The sequence below is a fragment of the Vollenhovia emeryi genome, unplaced genomic scaffold, assembly GCF_000949405.1.
Source record: "Vollenhovia emeryi isolate VEMERY1.0 unplaced genomic scaffold, V.emery_V1.0 DF939121.1, whole genome shotgun sequence".
NCBI lineage: Eukaryota > Metazoa > Arthropoda > Insecta > Hymenoptera > Formicidae > Vollenhovia > Vollenhovia emeryi.
The window spans coordinates 4,474,043-4,482,324 of NW_011967245.1; the positions used below are offsets into that span (position 1 = coordinate 4,474,043).

Consider the following 8,282-nt stretch of genomic DNA (forward strand, 5'->3'; position numbering starts at 1 on the left):
TATGGAAAGACTCACCCTGTATAAATAGGTAAATGGAATAATTCGACGCGTCTGTTTTTGACGTATTACTCTTGGCACCTGTCGAATCAGCCAAAGTTTGCGGTGTAAAAATAATTTATATTGTCTGTACGTGTGTCGACACTATTTCATGCATACAGTCAAATCATATAAAAAAAGATACAATTCAAGATTACAGATTTTAATAAATATGTATATAAAAATATACGTCTAAGAAGTCTTTATCAACATTTCTTTATTTATTATCAAAAACTCGTAAACGTAATTGATTATTATTTATTTATCATTTGTTATTTCTTTCGGAAGATTCACTGGTACCTTTTGATCGTATTGTGGATTGTAAAATCTGACAGGAATTATCAAGATTTTTCAAGCGAAACATCTAGCGGAGCTTCATGCTATGCATGAAGAAATAGAAAGGAAGGAACTAGACTGAAGGACAAAAGGCTAGTGTGAGTATCGCCTAAGAGGGCTTAATGGAGAAATGACTTATTTCCAGCTGTATAATCCGAACGCACACTTAAGTCTGCCGTAGATAGGTCACACTATTGCGCAGGGTCCTAAAGAACCTCTCAGGCTACCAGCGATTATCGTCGGCATTTTTATTATTGATCTACTGCTGCCGTGAGGATTCTATTGAGGATACGAAAAACTGACTCTGATGATGACAGTATTTGCACGGTTATTAATAGCGATCGTGCGAGGGCTCAGTAACCTCCGCGGCTTTATTGCCTTGCGTATATTGCGCAATGGCGCATTAACTTGGGATCTTACGCCGTGAAAGTAAAACCCCGTGCTCGCAGAGCTTCGACAAGTACGACCACGACGTCGCGCTCCGATGAACAGATAAGAGAAAAAGTAGAAAAAAATCTTGGTCACGTAACCACCTGCTATTGAATGTCACCTGTCTATTGTCCGCTGCGTGCAAAGGTGCGATACAAAAAGTATAACTACTACAATGACATATCTAACAGACAGTTTTCATAGTAATTACATTTAAACGATAATATAAATATCTGGACTAGACAATTGAAAAAAAAAACAAGTTTCACGCAAAAAGAATAAAATGTGATGCAGATTTAATTTTTCGATTTCTATAAAGAGACTAAATCGCGACAACATACATTTCGTAACACAAACTTATAGTTAAATTTATTTTTAAAATAAATACATTCGTACGTGTAGAAATTTATTTACTGATGATTGTTTATTATATACGTCGTCTTCGAACGTATAATATCTTAAGATTCTATTTCTGTGTTACCTCGGTACCATAAATCCGAGTGCCAAAATATAACGTTTATCAGAGACGAATATCGAGCAAAAGCGAGTTTGCAAAATTGTATATCAAAGTTGCATTTTTTTTACTTTAAAACTAGATAAAAACGCAAACAAGTAAAAAGTTAAAACAAGATATATAATAAAAATATATAATTTGTAAAATGTTTACGAATATATACAATTTTCTCAAAATATTGCATATTGAACACATAGTTCACAGTTTGATCTTTGGCTGCTATAATGTAATATATTGTAAACATCTGTTTACTCTTAATACACTAGCATAAAGTGTAAGATTCTTTTATTATTTCATAAAATTTATCTTCCATTATGTTCTTACGGCGTAAAGTCACAAATTAATCACTTTTCGGCGCTCCAAGCCAAAAAATTCAGTGTCTCATAATCCTTATGTAAAGTAGGTATATAGGCTACTGACGTAATGGCAGCGATAGCATACGATTGCTGCAAACGCAACAGTTACCCATGACGCGAGACTCACAAGAAAAACGACTATGCAAGAAATGATTAGACTAAACGACGTAGCAAAAAGAGCTCTTCTTCACACGCGCGAGAGTAATCTATAATTCTCGTGAAAATGTCAGTCATGAAGATGATAACATATTATATATAATTATTTTATGAAGAACGATCTTTTGTATATGTGCATACGAACATATTCTAAAAATGTATATGCACATGTATAATGGAATTATTGGATTTCTAACGTCATAGTCACATGATATAACTGTCATATGCGTCTCGTGACATCTGCATCTAGCTATGCTTATATGCGAGACATTACCGTGTCTCGTGATATCATTTTATCTCTAAACAGAAGATTAAAATCGCAACTGTCATTTTTACTGGTATGAATTGATGATCACATGGAAACCTACATACATTTATTTGATGGAATAAAGTGTATTTTTCGTTTTAGAGAAACGAGGACGCGTGAATAAGTATTTGACGTAAATTTTAGTTATTCATAGCGTACTTTTACATTATAGTTTTATGAAAAACAATGTACAATTTTTATGCTAACAATAAGATAAGGATTTAATTACAGTTTACGCTTATCTAAATCTTTACTCATTCCTTCATTTTAACGCGATACTTTTTTTATGCACAGCTTTTCTTTTTACGTGGTAAAAATCCTTCCGTTTAAAAGGAAAAACTAAAAGTAAATAGAAACAAGTAAAAAATTATTTTACAGGCTTATTCCTTTATACTTTTTTGTACTGGCACCGTTTATGCAATTCTCCATCGCGTAAAAACAAACCGCGTAGAACGAATAATCTGCGTAAATCGAAAAGGATGAATATCATTTTTATTTACTTATATTCTTTGTTTTTCTTCTTATTCATCTAATTTTAATCTAATAAGTGGTTCATATAATATACATACGTCGACTATAATTTTTATAATTGGACAACACGTGTGCCAATAAATTGCGAAAAATATGAGGCCCTGAAGTCATCTGCCTCGAGTGTTTTACTTACGTAAAACACAATGTCGTTTTAATATAAATTATGAATAATAAAGTGATTTTGTGTTTTATATGTGAACAACGCAGTTAGGAAGCACATTCCATTGTGATAAAATTGATTGAAAGCCACTTAAAATATTGATTTTATCATATCGAGAGAGAGAGAGACAGAGAGAGATAAAATCAAAATAATACGATTAAATTGATCAATAATGCAATTTCCTATGCTTCTCTTAATTTTTCAAGAAAAATTAAATATCTATTATAAATTCACACATATTCGTCCCTCGATTTATATTTCGGTACTTCTTATACATGCTTTTTTATACAATAAATAATCTCTCCAAATACACGGTCTTAGTTTTATGCGGTCAGAAAATATGTCTTTAAAAGAACTGATATTGAAACTGAAATGCCAAATATTTCTATATTTCTGATGAGGATAGTAACTTCGAACCAATTAAGAAAAGAAAATTGACGGCTTGGGAGTACAGTATACTAATAGCGACAACAATTAAAATGAAAATTTCTTTTTCTAATCTTTCATTATTATTATTTTCGTGGTAACGTGTGAAATAAATATTTTCCATACACGAGCTTTTGTCTTATATACATATATTGTTTTATACTGACAGACTCCATTTAGGAGATTTTCGATCACATTCAAAGAAACCAAATGGAACGGATATTTCGCGTAAATCGAAGGATGACTACACATTCACGATCAAGACATTAAATTAAATCAGATATCCGCCTTCATCTCTGTCTTTCTTGCTCTTTCTGTTTCTTACAATTTTTAAAAATAATAATATGACTGAATTAGATATTTAAAAAATATATAAGTATTTTTTTTCATTTAACATTCTGCGCAGGTATGTACCTATGTACGTATTGAACTTATTAAAACAGCAAATCCTGGTAGCAATTTCAAATCGAAGAGAAACTACATGCATTGCATGCATTCGCGTTAATGCGCATAAAACTGTTAACAATTCTAACTGCAATTAACGAATACGAGAAAGTAGCAGTCGCAATCCATCACGCTCGATATTCATTCATTAAGCAATCGTGCGTCTCGAGTCCATTTTAACCATTTATATAATTAACGTGCGAACAAGCCAATATTTTATAATTCATATGTAGAACGTCGGTATGTCTACTAACCCAAATAGCACATAGCTTTTTTATTCCAGCGCGAAACTCGCAAATCTAGATCAAATGTTTCTTGAGGCATATTTTGTTTTTCCACGCGTGCATCACATATATTGGAATCATATATTTATGTACGCACATTATTTATAAATTGTTTATTTTATATGAAATGTCTCTTTTGTACAACATTTACCAGGAAGACAAGTTAAACTTTTAACACTGAACAATTACTCTGTATAGTAATAACTAATAATTGATGTGGACAAATTATGTTTTCTACGTCAATAACAAACATATTAGACCATTATTTAAAATTATACATTTCATAAAAATGCAAGCAATTGCAACATACTGCAAATAATTTAAAGAAACACATTTTTTTAGTCAATTCTATACAAGTATGCATATATGTCTCTTGCCAATCGTTCATTAGCATGTGTTAAGGTTCTGATATTTGAAAACAGATGGTTCAAGAGAAAACATATTACCAATGAAACATTAAATGTCTTATCTCTGAACATACATATATTAACGATAAAACGCAATTCGAATTAATAACCAACAATTTTTCATGGAAATTAAAAAGATATTTACATGTGAATCCCATGCTACACTTTTCAGTCCCATAAGCGCTATATAATTTGGCTGTCACACTGTCACATTGTAAATATGTATGCAACTATTATTTGTTTTATTGTACATTTTACCAAGTTTCGCTAATTTATTTATACTGTCGAAGAAAAACCTGAGATAGCAAGACCATTTTTAAACAGACGCAATCCAAATAACGAAAATTGCAATGTCGCAATCGCATTTTTTGTATGACACGTAATCACGTTTACGATTATAAGTGTCACATATGAATATTAATTATCAAAGAAGCAAAATAAATGTATTATGTTCGAGCCTGACTCAGAGCTAAAAATAGAATAAAATTTTTTTAAATAATTGCGTTGTTTTAAAGTTTAAATTGAAAATATCCGATTATTGTCACAATATAATTAATTTACGTAAGTATATCTATTTTAGTGTGTGTATTTTGCATATAAATATGTGTTTCTCTGAAACAAGTAATTTCAAAATGCATAATTTGCAAGCAGAAATTTAAAAAAAAGTTAAATTAAATTTCTCATAATTTAGCGCCGCATAGAGATCACCGACGTACATGTGTCCCGATCGTTCCCGAGTAAAAGTGGTACCACATGAGACCGAAATTAGATTTCAGATCACAGTTTCGTCCCCAAGACCATTTCCTTCACTATTTTCACACTGAGACACGTTTTGGCCGAGCACGAATATTCCGAATCGAATCCGCACTACTCCTAATAATAATCGGAACATTCGCCAACGCAACCGATAGGGCCGGCCGAACGGGAAACGCAACACACAATGCGACTTCGCCGACGTTGCGGTGACAACTGAAGGCTCACGTATGTAACGCACCGAGGCGAGGCTGAAGAGAGCCCCACCAAGAGAATGTCCAAGTCCGGTACACCAGGTGTGTCAGAGTGCCTCAAACCGGGGGAATCCTACCGGCAGGTGAGAACGACCATCTGATCTCTGGCCAAGATCATTCGACCGGCAAGAGTAGCTGGATCCGTTTGCATTGCTCGAATGAACACATTATAAAAACGAAAAAAATTGGCAAAAACTGCCGATAATTGTTCAAATACGTTTATATACCTGTAAGTCTAAGTAAAAAAATTTAATCTACTGTTTTATATTTGTTCATTTCGAGTAAATACAAACGATACCTTTTACATTCCGAGTTGTTATAAGAGCTTACCAAATTATATAAATGGTATTTATAATTTTCTTGATATTTATTATCTTTTTAAGTATGCAACATTTATCTATAGTTCATTTTTGTTATTATCTTCGAAAATGCACATGTACAAGTGGAATTAAGTCGATTTTTAATAAAATAACTTGCTCGCGCGGGAAAGTTTGGAGTTTTTAACAACTTAAATGGTCTTCAATGTGTTCCGAAAATATGGATCTGTATAATCTATATAAAAATTATATATATATTTTTTAAATATGTCACATATAGAATAATATATATATATATTTTTTAAAAATATGTTACATATTTATTATTTATTGATCCAATAGACACATTAATAAAAATCCTTTTTTAAGCTGAGCACCACTGTTGTTACTTTCACGTCACTGGACGATTCTAGTCTGATGAAAGAACTTATGGAAAGTAATAAAAGGGTCAAGAAGAAGGGGATCTACCCACTGGTTCCTGTCTACCTTGAATGGGACTCCGTCATTCTATCTTGTCCCTTTCCAAACATCTTTTGCTCCGCTGTTGCTCGATCTTTCACTTGTTTACAATCATCTTAATTTTCTAATGATATAGTGACGTCAATAATGTTAATTTATGCGCAGTATAAGACGTATGTTTTCATCTACAATGTTTCTGTTGAATTTAGAATCAACTTAATCTTTTTAATATACGTGATATTTCAGACAATATTATCTCCTTTTTATAGTAAATATAGCAAAATGTATCGTTTAATGTCCACCTTACGATTATTAGCAATTTATATTTAGTCAATTATCATTAGAATATTATTTTTTATTTACAAGTAACATTTAATGTTCAAGATGGAAAAGAACGTTTGTGTCAAATGTACATTTCTTCATCCTTTAAAACGTATCTAGCATTATACATATATGTAAACTCAATGAGTCGTGTTCAAACAATTCTCTTTCAGGAAATTGCTATAAAATGATTTTCCTCTTTTTCTCTCTTCGTTTCCTCATCACGTTTTTACATTGAATGAGTAATACGTCGCTATGACGGATTTCGTCGAAAAACATCATCGTGCAGTTTTTCCAATGCGCAGCGTTTCGCAATGAGAGGTCACCGACAAGAACGAGGATCTTTTTCGCGCGACTCATTAGCGTGGTTAAATTAGTAACTTCGGTTCAACGAGTCTTCTAGAACAGACAAACCGAGAGACCGAACCTAAAGAGCACGGCCGAACAAATACGCGCGGGCACAGGAAGAATTCCGTCCTTTGTCCCATGCTCAGATAATCACTAGTTCGAGAGTTGAGGACCTGTCCATGGTTCATTCCAAACGAGTCTGATTCGATAGGGGACTTCATAGCTTCTCGTTGAGTCAACAGGAAATTCGTGTTAAACGAAATTTTTCTTATGAGAGGATTAACTTATTTATGACAATTTGTATCAAATGTTCGTAAGATATTAAAAGAGATGCATAGAAGTTTCGCCTCTTGTAATAAATTAACTTTTTAAATCAACCATTAGTCGAGCTTTCTCAATTCAATTTTCGAATTATTGTCTTACATATATTGCCGTAAAATACAATCGATTCTTAAGCTTGATACAATTTTAGTAAGTCTTCATATTGAATTCTTAGAGGGAGACCCGCGGGAAACGCGTCCTTGTGCGACTCGCACACCAATCCTCTTTCGATATTAGCGGCTGTTTAAGGGGGAAAAAAACGGATCCAGTGCGAATACCTGTGGACAAAACCGGTCTCTCGAAATCATCTAGGTGGAAGATATATGTATACAGATCACAGGGCCAGCAAGTCGGTCGCGATGAAATTCCATTCGATCAATGACTATCGCGCGCAGTTCATTTTTAACGTTGACGCTGTTATAATGACACCATCTTTGCAAGACGATACTTTTGGATCGTCTCATCATTTAATATCTTCGATATTATAGATTGCATTCAACCGCTTAATCGTAATAATAAATAAGCATCTCGATGTGGCGAAGAAAGAAAGTGAAATAGCATTATGTCAAAAGATGAAACTGCTTAATCAGTTTTCAGACATAAAAATGTAGTAATTGATCGAGTAATTTGATTATGTACGGGATCGTGTAAAACGTGTTTGAAAGAATAATTCAGGATCGTATCCAGGAAAGGCGCGTACGAACTAGCGTACATTATTTATTGTAAATGGAAATGGCCTATGAAAAAATGTTCTAATAAAAGTAATTAATGTAATTACTTGCTCCAACGTATAAAAGTATTAACGCGTTATTTGTCAACACTGCAAATATTTCAATGTCACACCGACTTTGCACTAACACACGTGCAAAAATCCTGTGATTGGTCATAATAAAAACATGTCGGATGCGCAGTACGGATCGGCGCAAACGTGAAACAAAAGAGCGAGTGGGCATACTGGTTATACTGTGGTTATACTATGCTGTGGTAAGAACATGAGAAAAACGAAACGAGCCAATGCGCGCATGTGATGCACTGTCGTCCATGCGGTCCATGCGAGAAACGGAACGCACCCCCGGTGATTCCGCTCTTCCGCGTATTGCGGTCCATGGGACGTCGCCTTAAG

At 33.5% G+C, this 8,282-nt stretch overlaps 1 protein-coding gene across 5 annotated transcripts in view; it reads right to left on the reverse strand.

Moving 5' to 3' along the window:
- The window catches only part of LOC105570338, a 23,150-nt gene extending 17,997 nt beyond the window's left edge, over positions 1-5,153 (reverse strand). For 3 of the 5 annotated variants that reach the window (XM_012027462.1, XM_012027465.1, XM_012027461.1), the window contains exon 1: positions 4,532-4,870. The gene's annotated coding sequence lies outside the window, so the exon portion shown is untranslated. Of the gene's footprint in view, positions 1-3,949; positions 4,471-4,531; positions 4,871-5,102 lie in introns of those variants that run through there. The other 2 variants (XM_012027468.1, XM_012027463.1) reach the window with 2 other exon arrangements.
- Between the last annotated feature and the right edge of the window lie 3,129 nt (positions 5,154-8,282).